The sequence below is a fragment of the Labrus bergylta genome, chromosome 5 (assembly GCF_963930695.1).
Source record: "Labrus bergylta chromosome 5, fLabBer1.1, whole genome shotgun sequence".
Taxonomy (NCBI): Eukaryota; Metazoa; Chordata; class Actinopteri; order Labriformes; family Labridae; genus Labrus; species Labrus bergylta.
The window spans coordinates 25,883,947-25,899,874 of record NC_089199.1 but is presented as its reverse complement, the minus strand read 5'-3'; the positions used below and the strand labels follow the sequence as shown (position 1 = coordinate 25,899,874).

Genomic DNA, 15,928 nt, shown 5'->3' with positions numbered 1-15,928 from the left:
GACACACCCGGGGGGGAATAAGACTTGTGGACAGAATTTCCTAAGGGGATCTTGGCCAATGTTTTGCCCACTTTGCACTCTGAAAAGCATAATGACCCCTGCATGACACGGACGCAAACTGTGGCTCAGCTGGGGGAAGGATGCTGTTAGAAAGGGATTACTGAGGTGTAAAATGGTTTTAAAAACAGGAGGTATTAATGTGTTGTGTATCGAGGAGGGAAAGCTCATGTGAATCCATCAGCTGTCAGGAAGCTGACACACCTCAAGGCTAATGGTGTCAATTAAACGTGCTTTCTGGGGTGATCTTGGTGAGCATCCTGTGTCAAACTGTCATCCCATGCGCACCGTGGTTCCATAAATTATCATGACCCCTGCAGAGCTGGCAGTCTCTTGTTCTGACTATATTTGTTGGATGGATAAATTACAGAAGTGACATCACGTGACATTAAAGGGATAGTTGGGTATTTTTGAAGTTGGGCTGTATGAGACATTTGTCTACAGTAAGTGTATTATCCACAGGAGATGCCGGTCAGCTCGTCCCCTTAATAAAGAAACCTGAGGTAGTGTTGGCAGTACACCACTGCAGACAGGGCCATATGTACCATGTATTTTAGCTCATTTTAAGAAAGACTGACCTAAAAAAATCACTGACGATATACGTGTACGCTATAGTTAGAAATATCTCAGTGCATGATTTTACCATCAGCAAGCCACTTTTTTAAATACTACTACTACTACTGTTCTAGACAAAAATACATTTTGATAGCTTTATTTTGAATTTTGATATTACCAACCCCAGATTGAGATAATATTAACATGACAGTCCATAAAACATTGGTGATGAGTACAGCAGGGAAAGTATTGTTTTTACCAAATCCCACTTGTAGCTCCCTGATTTCTTGGACATGGGCTCAAAATGTCTAATCCTGCACCATCAGGTAACGTAGGATCACTACTGTCCTCCAGTTTTCATAGCAGTTTCCCTCTCTCTCTCTTTCAGACCTGTTGAGATCCATCTGCAGAAGTTCCTCAGGGCTCCCGTCAATAAAGGTAACCATTTCTATACAGGGAAAAACTACAGGGAAAATGGAGGCCCATTTTAGCATGGAAGGATATATAAGAATGTGTTAGAAAACTTGTCAGCCTGCATTACAAGCCAGTCTACATCAAGTGTCATAAGGGCCCCATACTGTGTGGCAGCAGAGCCCTGTTTGTTTCAAAAATAATCAAAGTCTTTAAAAACTGAGCGCCTTTCTGAATTCTCTGAGTCCCATTCTCTCTTCAATTTGAAGATATTTTTTTATCCTACTTTTGATTCATGAGAAAAGCCATCACGCATGAGGAACCAGAATAAAATCCCCAGTTTTGAGAGAGTTTGTGAGACACAAGTGCTGTTTGGCTGGTGTGTGGCTACTGCACACGGTGAAACAAGACTATTTCACCGAGTAATAACCCTGCTTCTGTTATCATTCTTTCGGAAAATGCAAAATAATTATAAAGCTGTCGACAAAATTCTGTCACTCTCTCAACAGTTGCATGAAGTCAATCTAAATGCAAATGTCAAAGTTAAAGAAAACAAACTACCTACTATACAGTATGTTATCTCTTGCAGTTGTGCTGCTAAAGTTTAAGACCACCCGGCTGTCTTCTTTGCCAGGAAGATGACACATTGCCTCTGGCTTGTGACACACTCAATAAAACCGGAAGGGTCAGCAGAAAGCCATAGGGAAGTCAGCATCCATCCAGACAGAAAAAAGCCTGTGTTATATGTCACATCAAAACAGATTGGAGTATTTCCAAACTAAAGCCCAGGATATCAAAGTAGGATTTCTCTCGGATCACCTCTATTGATCTGTTTTTGTTTCTCTAAGCCATTGCTTTGTGCCTTTAAGCAGTTTCCAACTGGCAAAGACTCTCACACTGAAATGTTGCAGGCTTTGTTCATACGCAGACTTTAGAAACTGAGCTAAAGATTCTGGCTCAGAACAATGTGGAGCCTGTTGTAACCTAACCAGTGCCTGAACTCTTGCAGCATGTAGTGAGTCCAAAACCACACTCGATACAGATTCTAAGACTCAAGGGGTCTGCAGTAAAGATGCAATTTAATATTCTCTGATGAGAGAAAAAAAAGATCTAATATTCTTGTGCTTTTGATATTTTACAAGCATAAAATAATAATAAAAGTGTAAGAATTGTAATTCAAGTGTATCCCTATAAAAGAGGATTCTACATTGATTACATGTAAAAAAAAAATAAAAAAAAAAAAGCCAACAGAAGTTAAAAGTGAGCTGCAGGGTACTTTGTTAGATATAAAAGCATGTTTCATCTTATTTTCAACAAGAAAAATCTGAGACAAATATCAGCTGCATGTTCCCCAACATACCAAATCACCATTTGTCTGTTTATCACACGTTGCCTCTGCCACAGAACAATGTGACCGTTGTTTCCCTACATCACTCCATTTCAGAGATTCTTCTTTACGGTGTAACATTTTTACAACTACTGTAATTCATTCTTTTTTTACTGGTTCTTCAGAGACATGTAGTTCACAGAGGATGACAGTGCTATCTTATTTGGCATCAGAGTCATTAGAAAGACCTTGAACTTTCATTTCTGTGAAAGAAAAAAAACAGCATCGAAAGCTGCATTTCAAGAAATGCCTCGAAATATTTACAGGAAGAACTTTTGGTAAGTTTAGTGATTGAACTAAATCATTTATCATTGTGAATGTCAATGCAAATGCAAAATACTGGTTTAAATGAACCAAGACAGACAAATAACTTGTTAAAGACAAAACATTGTGATCTACCTACTTGGTTTTAGACTAAAACAGTAAATAGCTTCTTTATTATTTTCTTAAGTATTAAAAGGAAAATAATTCCAGTTATATTGGTTACTGACATGGTTGGCATTTAATATTGAGCACTGCAAAGCAATAATTAGCCTGACATTAAGAGTTGTGCTCAGGAAATCGATCCTTCAAATGGCTAGGTAAAACAAATAAACAGTAGTTGCCTCTACCACAGGCCTCCCGTATGAAAGAGTCTGAAATGCACCAAGTGGAATTTTGCACCAAGCTATATCCATCTAGCCTCAACATCATAATAGCTCTACCAAACGAGAATGAAACCTTGATACTGGTCTTGCCTTGGTCCTCCCAACTCCCATTAGAACTGTAAACTGCAGAAAATGTTATAAGGTGAGACTCTTTGCACTCAAATATGCGTCCATAAAGTCAAGTAACACAAAAGTCTTTGGTTTTCACCCCAAAAAACGTGAGCTATAAAAAAATTATGAGGTCATGAAGGTCTGCAGTTCAGAGCTGGTTTGCGGGTCACACTTGTAAAAAAGCGCAGACCTCCCCCGAGCTGATGGATTCATTTGGACTTTTACCAGCTTGGCAAGATCCTTTTACCTCAACATTTGGTCTCTCTGGAGGGGGGAGGGGCTTTTTACAGGTGACCCTAAGGACAATACAAAAACTGTTAAAATAAAATAAAAAAAAGACATAAAACAGCCAAATGCTTAATTACCTCATAGCTAGAAGAGGACTAAGGCTGCAGTGGGAATGGAAATCTTTAAATTCTTGTTTTCCCACGAGGACTAAATAATGGGGTCGTTTGTTGTCTGCATACTTCCCAGCTATGATCAAACCTAAATGACAATTTGGGACCAATCAATGCAGTCAGAGAAAAAAGGGTTGTACTTGCTCATGTGTTAGCCCACTTAGCAAATTGACCACTTAGCAGCACATCCTCTTTGTTTCTGGATTCTAATCATGCTTGATACTGCTCTCTAATCTTCCATTTGGAGGATAGTGCAGTGCTTGACTCAGGGCTCACTGGGCCAGTAAACAGGCTCTTTACTATGCAAAGCAGAGACTGGGGCTAGCATGTTTACACCAAATCAACATACGTGGAGCTGCACTGGATTGGGGCTCCCAGTAGTCCAGTTACAGGACCCAGCAGAGTCCAACACTGTGTAATTAGTTCCCAGGGGGAAGCCTCTGGACAAAGAGTACAGCTGCCCTCACTTCACTGTCTCCTGTCACAGCGACACATATTATTCACCGACAGAGAGACGGAATGCAACACTTAAGGGACACATTGTCCCATTCCAATGATCAAGAACAGGTTTGTACAGCATAGCATCACGTTTTTTGAATCAGGTGTATTTTTTTTCAAAACATGCAAAGGCAATTTGGGGTTTGTGTGGAATTGTTAAATTATGTGTCATTGATTTTCAAAGGTTTTTACTATTCAAACCATATTTTTATTGACAAAATAACAACTCTGCCAAGGAAACAGACACTGTAATCGTTGTTTTATAACTGCATTGAAGCACTACTTATTGATATTCACAAAATTTAAATACTTTGTATTTCACTCCTCCACACTATAACACGCTCTTAAATGCAGGGGGTCAAGTTGCCCGGATAGTTTCTGAATTTCTGAACAAAGATGGATAAATCTGAAGGCTGTCCATCTGTATGATTGATTACAATACTATGGACTATCAAGCGAATACGATTTAGTCGTCCTCACAGCTTTTCCTGCAAGTCTGGCACTTATGAGCTCGCTGAGGCAGGGGTCTTGAGCAGAATTCTCTAGACCCCTGCCTTCTAAAACGATGTGCGAGAAAGTCCAGCAAACACTCCGATGACTAAATGTTCAATTATTTTTAATGAAAACATTCTCGACATTCTCGACCGAAAAACACAGAATAAAGCCACTGCCATTAGTGTACTGTGACACTAATGGAACTGAAGCGATGTGAGCCATTGTTAATTTCATTACTGCTTTTTCTGCTAAGACTTGCATTGCTGTGAGTGGCAAAATAAGCAACAATTAAACTATGTTTCAATTATGTAGCAGTCCACAGACTTAAAAAAAAAGTCTGGATGGAAGAGGTTGCTTGTGTTGAGGCAGAGCAAAAGAGAGGTTATGATATGACTGATGATAAAATAACAGGCAGTGGGACAGACTGGGTCTGATCTTCTGTGTGGTGCACTGACGAGGCTAAGGGAAGTCTACACGCACCATTTGGCAGTTACCCTAGCCTGCAGAAATGCTGTATCCGCAGCTAAATTAAAAATGACCGTGAAAGCTACCATGGCTTTTGTCCTGAAGGCCAAAATTGTTGATGTATTGTCAGCATACAGTAATGTAGCTGCTGCCATAGGCTGAAAGATTACACTCCTATAAAACAGTCTTCCTGGCCCTTGGCGTTACATGTCGAGTTGGTTAGGGTTTGCACTGCAACGGAGAGGACCCTGAAACCATTTTAAATCCCTTATCACACAAAGAAAAAGAATAATGTGGTAAATGTGAATCACAATGCCAAGAACAGGCCAGTGCCCAATGAGTGATGTAAGACAGCTTCAGAAATAGACCGGTCACAAAATTACCTCTGCAATTCATATTAAACAATCATCAGGTTGGTAAAAGTGACTTTATGAACACATAACTGCACATTCAAACAACAAATAAGTAATTCAAGACATTTTCAATATTTGAAATTGCCATTGAAAGTATGAGGGTTCAATGACTGATGGGCTATGCTTGCCTAAAAATGATTTTTTTCCGAGGTAATTTGAGAACAATTCCATGTATGCCAACCATGTTTTGCTACACACTTCCCCTTTGGATACCACACAGCAACACAAGTAGGTCCCATAGTTTTCCTGTTTTTAATAATCAACCTACTGGGCTTTTTACTTTTCAAAACTGTTGAATATTACATAACTTTTATCATTTAGGATTATCGTTTATGGTATCAAGAAAGTATGAGTAAATGTTAGAACCCTAGTGTCTATTTCAAAACATTTCATGGCTCCACCTCACCTCACTATCTAAAGGAGTGATTTGGGATGTAGAATACTGAGGTTGTACTATTTCATCTAATAAACTGAGAAATATTACAAACATCAAAGCAACATATGAAGGGGTACCTCCTGTCCCAGTTTGTCCTCTATGTCCCCTGCACGTCACATTGTGTCCTCCCCTTATCCTCTATGCCCTTCACCTTCATGTCCCAGGGGTCCCCTTGTAACGTTATCCATGCAGCCTCACACAATACCCTTCATGGGACACAAAGCCAATGATACCACCGTTCCTCTGTTCCATTCTCTACATTTGTCACTTTTATTTCGATGTTCTTTGTTCGTCTCACCTCTGTATGCATGACTTATCCCAAATTGAGACCCAATTGAAATGGAAATCAGCCCTGAATCCCAGTGACTTCAGGGCAATAACTTCTTACCCTTTGAGGCATAACTGTCACTTTTGTGGTTCCTCTGAGAATCTTTTTCTTGTCTTTTCTCAGTTTTTTTTTTTTTTTTCCCAACACAAACATTGGATTTAAGAAGATATGAACCCCGTGATTCAACAGTGGCGTTATAAATCTGAGGGGGAATGCAAGAATCAGGGCAGAACAATCGGAAAATGAGTTTGAAGCTGGCAGCAATTCACTGTGGTATTATAATTCTTATCATAAAATATCCTCTTAGGGTCTTTTTTTTTTTTTATTGTTAATGCTTTCATGTTCTAAATTGATCGATTTAACCCGGCCCCAGTAAAATTGATTTATTTAAGATAAAAAATTCTATTCTGAAGCCATAAGAGGCAGAATACCGACACACACCACTGACTTTACACTGAATCTGACAGCGAATGGAAAGTTTCTTATGTAAAACACGATCATGAAAAGGCTGGAGGAAAGGAAAATAGCACAACAAGTGGAAGATGTGCGTAAATGATGTTGCTTTTCCGAAATAATAATATGTCAACACCAGCAACTACAACAGACGTAAAGACGGCTTTAGCTGGAAGAAAATCTGAGAAAACATATTCCAGTGTTGGGAAACAGCCTTTGTGCGTCAGGGAATGGATAATGAAAAGCCAAAATATAAATTCAGGCATTTGCATAGCACAGTTTTTTACAACTGACCTGTCGTGCACCCTGCTAGGAAACGAAGCACTGAACACTCAAGATAACAGTGACCTTACTGCAGGTTTGTCCTTCAGTGTTTTAACTTCACTGATTAATTGTCTGCGCGGCGCAGAAAGTCATCGATCATGTTTCGCCCAGAGGCCAAAATGATGCAGTAGCCTGTTAAATAAGAAATAATAAAACATTGGTTCTTATGATAAGCACCTCTTAAATTATCTTTACATGTCCGTCCCTCCTCCATCCCCCATCAGAGGCTGCGAGAGTGAATCATTTTCAACACTCCTCAATCTGTACTCTGAACTCGTCACAGGTATCAAAACATCTCTGGTACAAAAAAAAAAAAAAATATGCACACTGTCTGAGAGCGAGGGCGAGGAGATGAATTTTTCATGTAGCCAAACATTTCCAGAAAAATACATGCTGGAATATATGCCTTTCCGTGTGTCATCAGTGTCAAACATGAAAGAGGAGGGTTTCAGGTATGGCGGGGCTGCAGCACTCTCGACTCTGCCCGCAGCACAACGAGCATGAGTCGTCACTGTAATTGCTTGTAGCGCGCTGGTGCCTGAGCTGAACCTCGATTAGGGCCTTGGATTTGTACTAGGCTCCACACCTTTGCGTCATGTCTACCAGTCTCTCAAGGATATACCATCAAACCACTCAAGCCCAATCCTGGTGTTTGGACACTGCTTCATTATCAGCATACATACAGCTTAGCTGAACGAGTTTTTAGAGCTCAGCTTTTCCCATCACCAGCAGCAGCGAAATACAAAACAAAAAACCAAGCAAGATACAGCAAATCACTCAAGTCATTGGAAGCCATTGTTTGTGATTTAGCCATCTGTTACTCCAGATGATCCTAAAAACTGAACAGATTAGAAATACATCTGCACAGACTGTGCACAGCTAAGACCTAGATTTCCATTTTAGAGCAGTTTTAATAAAGAAATTAGCAGAAATTAGCAGAAATAATGCATCATATGTTAATCGTTGTATCTTAATTTGGCCCACGTGTTACTCAGACGGCGGCCTCAGCCACACTGTTGCTGATCCGCCGTTTAGTGGCATCACCAAATGTTGATGATCAGGAAACTCAAGAATGATCAGGACACAGTTTCTGATTCTTACACAAAGTCACAACACCTCAAAGACCCCATGGCCCTCTGGGAAATTGGGGGATTTATACTGAATGAACCTGAAAACATGCTTGATCCTCCCCTTTGTGGCCTCTATGCTTATGTTGCGTACTGTATGTGCAGTAGCTTTGCAATCAACTATAAACTTGTATTAAAGAAGCAACCGTACTTTTATTCAGGCGAAGAAAATAAACAAACTTAATTGTTTTCCATCTCTATTTTACTTCCTGCTTTAATTGCCTGTAAAGCTATAATCTGAAACCCTTCCACTACCAAGATGTAAAAACAAAATGTGTTGAGTCTACTTAGACTGGAGCTGATAAAAAAAAATTAAAAAAAAGATCTATATTCAGATTTTGACCCCCCACGGCTAAGACGTGAGTAAGACCACCACAGTCGTGGATTAAAGGAATTAAACAGGAATAATTATATATTATTTTCTGAGTGTTTCATGACTGTTTGGTGCAGAAGCACAAACAAACACGCCTACACCTCAGAACTGCAGAAAGGCATACAACTGAAGTACACTTTTCCATTATAAGAATATGATCTGTGTGAGCTGAGCTCTGACCTCAGTCAAATGGACACAACTGCAGCTCTTTAAATCAACAACAAAGAGAGAGAGAGAGCTGAAGATACAGACGAGTACAGCAATGAAACCTAGTGGCTTCCTTTTTTTTACGTCCTAACCCTCACACCCTGTGCACTGTTGTCTGAGTGCTCCAAACTAACAGCATATGGATGTTGTCATAATATCCTTAGTTGCATTTTTTACAAATGTGTTAAAATTGACTATCTGTATCAGCACTGTGTGCAGGTATCACGGGACGGGACAACGGTTGCTAGTGTGAGTGCGCCCTTAAAAGCTGAATGTTCTCTTTTACTGTAGTTGTTGGCTATCAGCAGTAAACACTTAATGTCACTTCATTTCTGGCTCTAAACCTGAGACGCGTGTCATTGGTCCTGCTCAACATTGACACCAGTTTGAGCCAGGAATAGCGACTCTTTACAACAGTTACACTTTCTCTTATGAAATGTGTGTACATGACTGGTTGATCTGTATTTGACTGTTGCCATCATCTGCCCAGGGACAACAGGTGGAAATGGCTAGTGAGCTAAATCTGGTACAAAGCATCTTTTCTCTTCTCACTGATTCAAATGAACTCAACTAATAAACTAAACAAGCGGACCGTGCTTTTGTAATTTAAAGCTGATGTGTAGATTAAGAAGTTTAAAAAAAAAACATTCTTAATGTTAGCTCATGTCTAAGCAACAAGTTTAAACGTCTTTGAGTATTTAGAAAAGCGCTATATAAATCTAATTTATTATTATTATTATTATTATTATCACGTCCTCTTTTTTTATGAGAAATAAGCTGAAAAAAGACTGCTAGCTTTCCAATGCCAAGTCCTTTCTTATATTAGACAACTATAGTCCTAAAGCAGGATTCCAATATTTCACCGGGTCTTAAGGTGAACAGTGTTAGACCTCTTGGTTGATCTTAAAAAGGTAGCCAATCAGTTGAATACAACTTTTTAGAACGAAGATAGTTATTCTTAATTATTACGCAGCGGTGTGGAATTCACCCTTCTGGTTGGTCTATCACAGCATTTTAAGGGTTAATGTGGATTATAACAGCTAAGTATTCTGATTTTAAGGGTCTCTCTCTCTCAGGTTTTTCCACTCTCATTTTCAAATTAGGGGTCAAAGGTGAAATGCTGTTTGGACTTAAAGCGCCGTGAGGTCAGTTATTAATTTGTTTTATTGGGCCTTGAACTGTTTCGACTAATCAGTCACTGATGCTGCAACTCATCTGTGTGGACATACCAGAAGATATTTGGTGGCAGCTTAGTATGCCAGCCACTAACAAATGACGAATGAGTCCATCGGCAGCTACAAAAGATGTTCTGTTTGCTGCATTTTGTAATCTAAATGATTAAAAGGATGAAAAAGGTCCATGAAATGCGTCAGGTCAGAGCTGCATATTAAGTGGTGAGAGGGCCGGCTGCTGACATGGAGCGGCTGGGAGATGGTCGACACTTTGCTTGTCCAATTACTGGCTCTCGCTCAAATTGTTTGGTGAGAAGCATTCGACCTACTTCTGGACACAAAGCACCACTGCCCTGAATACAGAGAGGCTGGGGACCACGTGTGATGACAAGTGCCATTAAAGGCTCTTGTCTTTGGCCTAGAAATTAAATGCAGGCAACTACATGATTCCTGATCATTCTGGCTTTGAACATATGTGCTTATGGTCTGACCTGATGGGATTCGCAAGAGACAGCATGAAAAGGCTCTGCTTGACTTGAAGAGCAGCTCGAGATGATTTCAATCACTAATAGCGGCCTGACCTTCAGAAGGTCTTTGTGATTGACATTTAACAGAAGCTGCTTTATCAAAAGGAGGACCGGCACTTCTAGTCCATCCTGTGGCGTGGTTAAGAGTGCTGGAGTGTATTTAGCAACACCCTCCATTTTTGGGAAAAGGTACCTTTTACTATTTCAGACAATACATGCCAATTTTGTCATGAGCAACACAAGAGAGGCGTCACAATTAACATAAATATCAAAATTACAATAAACTATGAACCAATTCTCTGTTTCCTGGGATTCCCTCAAAGGCATAATCTGCAACAAGAACACTAAGGAAGCCAGCGTTTGAATTTTGCAGCACACAATGTGTGATCAATTTGCATAGCTTGTAAATATTCATATTGAGGGAATCTCTGTGCTTACATGATAAATATCACTTCTAAAGCTGCAACGTGTCAGGCACATAAAAAAAATCTTCCTTACACATCACCATAAGTTAACAATGACAACACCAACTTTTTAAATGTTGACGTCATTTTGCTGTGATTTTAATACCACAGATTGATGCTTTGAAAGTCATTCTTGTCATCTTGTCTTGCTTGCGTCACACTTGAGCAACAGGATAACACGTTTGATAGGAGAATTCTTACATGTGTTGAGGAATAAAAGGAGAAAAAGTGGGCTAGTTGATCTTTGAAAACTTTTTTTTTTCCTTCTTAAATGTAAGTGAAATGTATCAACATTGTCCTTGTTTTATTCTCTCGCTTTAAACAACAGTGCATGTATCTCAGTCTCTAGTTACACATGACATGATAACCATTGTGTTATCACGCTGTAACAATAAATCAACAGATGCAGTTTCTACAAACAGCCTACATCTGTGTTTCACTCTCCCTGCCAAACCATTCCCGTGTCTGTCAAATCACAGACCAAACACAAATGTATTGCCAACAGGCTGCTGATCACCATATCAGATGACAAGTCATGATTCACTGCTGCAGCTCAGTATTCAGCCTGGAGGTCATTGATAAACAGGCTGACTTTATCACTGGGTGATGGGCAGTGTAGTGGTAAATTTAAGAGTGTGATCTCCAGTCAGAGATTAGAATCAGGCATCACAGGCACTCATAAAGATAAGGACAAATTAGATGTCTAGCTCAGAACGATTTCGGTCATCTAAGGCTACAACCCAGAAACACTGAGTTCATCTCAAAACGGTCTGAAAGCTTTCAAGTATTCTACATAGGGTATAATAAACCAGGTTAAACAGGGTTAGCCCTCATCTGGTTCATCACACTACATTCACATTGCTGTTTGTGTCCAACTTTATGTCTCGTTACACTACACCACTCCACAAAAAAAATAATAATAAGAAGAAGAAAATCAAAAGAGCAGTCCTGGTTTCACTTCCATCCACCTGCCGTGCAGAGGAGCACCGGCTCGGTCCTCTCAGGTGTCACTCCAACGTTATCCACTGAAAGCTCCGTGTTGGCTCAATTTGTAACAAGTGCAGCAACACTCAAACAGTGTCATTCAGAAACACGTAAATAATGAAAAACTCACCTTCAGGAACAACTCATTGTCCGTGGCAGCCGTTCGGAAAGTTGAATTTTGCATCCACCGCTGGAGCAGAGCAGAGGGAGGTTTCAGCGTTCACGTAGCGTCGCCTCGCCTCGCAGCTTGGTCTGAACCGGAGTACCTCCCCTCCCCTCCCCTCCCCTCCCCTCTCCTCTCCTCCCCTGCCTTTGGATGCTACTATCGCTGCACCCCCGCCTCCGTCAGAAAAGTAATAGCGGTTTTTTTTTTTCTTCTTCTCTCCTCCACAAAGAGAGAGAGACTCAAAGAAAAGAAGGGACCCTATCGCAGTCAATAGGTTTTTACAAAACCCCCATGGCAACGCAGAAATACCGTGAGCAACTTCCCCACGTTGTGACCGGGTTGAAGCGCTCCCCCAGCTCCCCCCCCCCCCAAAAAAAAAAAAAAAACAGTGACAGCGACATTATTCCCAAGCTCCAGAATGAGCAGGTTTAAATGGGGGGCGGAGGAGGACAGGGGAGCACCGAGGCTGGAGGATGCTGCTGAATGAAGGAAAGAAAACATTTATTTTTTTGTAGGCTTGATGCTATCCTACAATTCCCCCCCCCCCCCCCCCCAATTTTACACACTTGCTGTTCATTTTATTCTAAGGCAGGCCACCTAGATTAGTCTATATGCTGTTATATCCAAATTTAAATGTGTAGTTATTTTACATGTTTATAAGTTAACATTTAATTGTTTTTATTTTTGTATTTCTACAAGGCCTAATTCTATTTATTGTTGAGTGGGCAATAAAGTGGACTACAGCACCATGGTGTCTATACTCTTCTACACACTGTTCTCTCATTAGGGCACTGGGAGCTGTAATGTTGCTGTTAGAGACTGAGCCACAGTGATTTTGGAAAATGGAAACGCCTTCCTCAAGGGCACCTGAAAGCGATGTGATATCAGAGGAGTAACATCTCTTTTTCACTTTGCCCAACTTCATCCACTGAAAAAGTCTAGCGCTCAATAGTAGGCTAGTTGTTAATGATTTCAACATTGTTGAATAATATACTGTGAAACAATATTGATCAAAACATTTGCTGTAGATAGATAGATAGATACTTTATTGATCCAGAGGGAAATTCAAAGTAGCTTTTAAAAAAATGCAAAGTACAGCTTCAAGTTGACTTTTTGAAGAAGTGATGCTTCAGTTACATTGAGGCATACTGACGTCGACATGCAACCATCCCAAAGACGTGATTATGGTTCATCAGTTGATTTGAAAAAATAAAAAAAACTCTGCCCCCTAACCCTAAAATGTATGCTTATGTTTGTCACCAAGGTTAACTGTTTGAGCTAACATCAATGATGGCTTAATTCTCTTATAGTGTCCCAGTCAAGATCAGGATGGTATTACTGAAGATGCTATATGGGTTTCACTCATTGTAAGGCATTTATTATTTAACGGAGGTTTTCTGTGAAACTACAATTTTGCTGCCTTGCAAATGATGCTACTAAGGGGTGAAACTGAAACTTTAAACCTCCAAGCCCAGATATACATTTCAGTCAATAGAAGACAACTTAACAACAAAAGTTTAATGTTTGAAGTAAAGAATAGTTTCTGTGTTTCTGTGTTTTTCCAAACACAAGAGTTCTTTGATATTCTTGAATGATCTCTTAAATCTTGATCATGAAGGAGTCAATAAATCTTAATTGTAGAAAATAAACTTTCTGAACACAACACCTGAAAGGGTAGACTTAATTTGCAGTACCGATTTATTACAACAATAAAGGTCAATAGTATCAAAAATACTCAAGAAAAAAGGCTCGCCTAATTATCTTTAAGATTCACAAGTGAAATAACTCAAAGTGAATAACAAGCCTGTTGTGTTTTATTAATAAGTTCCTTTAAACGTATCAGACGTCAAATCCATAAGCTGACATTTATCACCAAAATAAGCTCAGCTGATGAACTGGCTGGTCTCTTTCACATTATTGATGATGTTTAGGTTTAGTTTATAGTAGGACTGTGATTTGTTTTCCAACATTCAAAAAAAATATTGGAATGGGAGGGGAAAGGTTCACATATAAAACGGACCATTTAGAGTACAGTTTGATTAGTGATCTAGGGCACTTCAACATTCTCTATTAGCTTAACTCTCGGATGCTCTTTCGACCTATCAGTAAACTGATGTTATGATATTTGGTATAGAGGTAAAGTCGTACTTGGAGACAGCGGCCTGAAATCACAAACTACACAATGCTTCTTTCAAAATATCCTTAAGCATAAGTTAAATGAATGATTTTAAAAACTTCTCAAAAAACTTACTCAATTACAGAAACATGAGTAATGTGTTTACTTTCCACCGCTGGATCTATCAAACAATATCACACTATAGCTTCAAAAAGTAAGCAGAGGTTTACCCAACAACCTTCTGAGGAGCCTTTCAAGCGCTGCACATATCAACTTCTTGGCTTTTTGTATTGGATTGCCTTTCATTTGCAGCAGTTCACCCTGTTGGCAACTGGCAACCTGCAGTATATCGACACTCTTCACTTTTGATCACAATACCAACCTGCGTATTGTAGACTAATAGTCTCTGCAGGGATCTGTGATTTCCGCTCCTATGACAGCACAGGATCATTAAGAACTCTCTCCATCAGAGCGGTGGGCAGTAAAGGTCAGCTGAAATCAATTTAGCCAATAACCTAAGACCCTCAGACAGAAATGGAGTGGGTTTCCATCTAGAAAATGACGACGTTAGAAGGACCTCTCAGCCTTTTCCAGTCATGTTGAGGCACTCACTTTCCATCATTTCTGACTAAGAGAGTCATTTGAATTCATATTTGTTACCAGGCAACTGTGCAACAAACCCTCTGGATTATAATCAGAATGAACATATTTCAAATTATAATCTCAGAATACGGGAATATAGCTATATTGTTTTACTTAGTGCTTTCACACTCGCATAAAACTCCTTAAGTTTTCAGGGTGAGCTTCATGTGTGTTCTGCCAGCTCCCCAGTATTTTTCCCAGAACTGATGTGAGAACGCAGCAGAATGTTATTTTGATAATTCACCTCCAACTAGCTGGAGGGGTAGCCGACGTTTATTCCCTTCAATCGGTGCACTAACAAGACTGTATGCGTGCGATCAGTACGTTCTCCATGCATGTAATGTAGCTGCTGCATTCTGTTTTCTGTTCTCCAGTTTGATCTCCTCCGCTCTATTGTTGATATTGTGATTCTGTCAAGCTAACACACATAGCATCGATATAAAGGCAAATATTATCTTTATAGCATTATAGTGGACACTTCCTCCACCACTCCCAGGTCACTTTTATTATGTCATATCTTGCCTCCTGCCCCCCCTCCTGTCCGACCAGATAGACTCCTGCTGTGAGCTACACATGTGAACAACCAGATCAGGAGGATTTCAGGGGCAGTCCTTCTGAACTTCTCCACACATGTTTCAGATTCTCTTCCTCTTCCAGTTTAGAGCTTAGTTCACACGTGCACAAAACCCCTTCAAACTTTCTAAACTGTTCAGGGTTAGCTTCAGGTTTTCACCCAGACTTTAAGAGGAGCATTTTGACCTCTTCAAGCACCTTGATGAAGGATTTTTCCTGCCAGCCCCCAATTAAATATACCTGTGATGTAGGGTCGAGCCAATCCGTGAACGCAGCAGGTAAAATACAGGAAAATTCACCGTGGGCATGGCGGAGGGGTTTAGGATTTTTCTATCAGGCAAACAGCATTGTGCATGTTCGTTGTACATAATGTACATGGAAATTACGGCATGCAGTCACAAGCAGGTTGTGCGCAAACCACTTGTGACTGCATGCCGTAATTTCCATGTACATTATGTAACTTTTTAATTATCTTCTTTTCAAGATGTTCTTCTCCTTTCTTTCATTGATACTGTGAACACATCGAATTATTCCAAACATCTACTGCATATAAAGGAAAAATTTGTCATTATAGCCCTGGACTCGGTTGCTTTGGCCGT

General features: G+C 39.9%; 1 protein-coding gene across 6 annotated transcripts in view; it reads right to left on the bottom strand.

Annotated features, from left to right (window-relative positions):
• The window catches only part of chl1b (cell adhesion molecule L1-like b), a 59,712-nt gene extending 47,614 nt beyond the window's left edge, over positions 1-12,098 (bottom strand). For all 6 annotated transcript variants that reach the window (XM_065955312.1, XM_020632707.2, XM_065955316.1 and 3 more), the window contains exon 1: positions 11,963-12,098. The gene's annotated coding sequence lies outside the window, so the exon portion shown is untranslated. The remainder of the gene's footprint in view (positions 1-11,962) is intronic.
• Between the last annotated feature and the right edge of the window lie 3,830 nt (positions 12,099-15,928).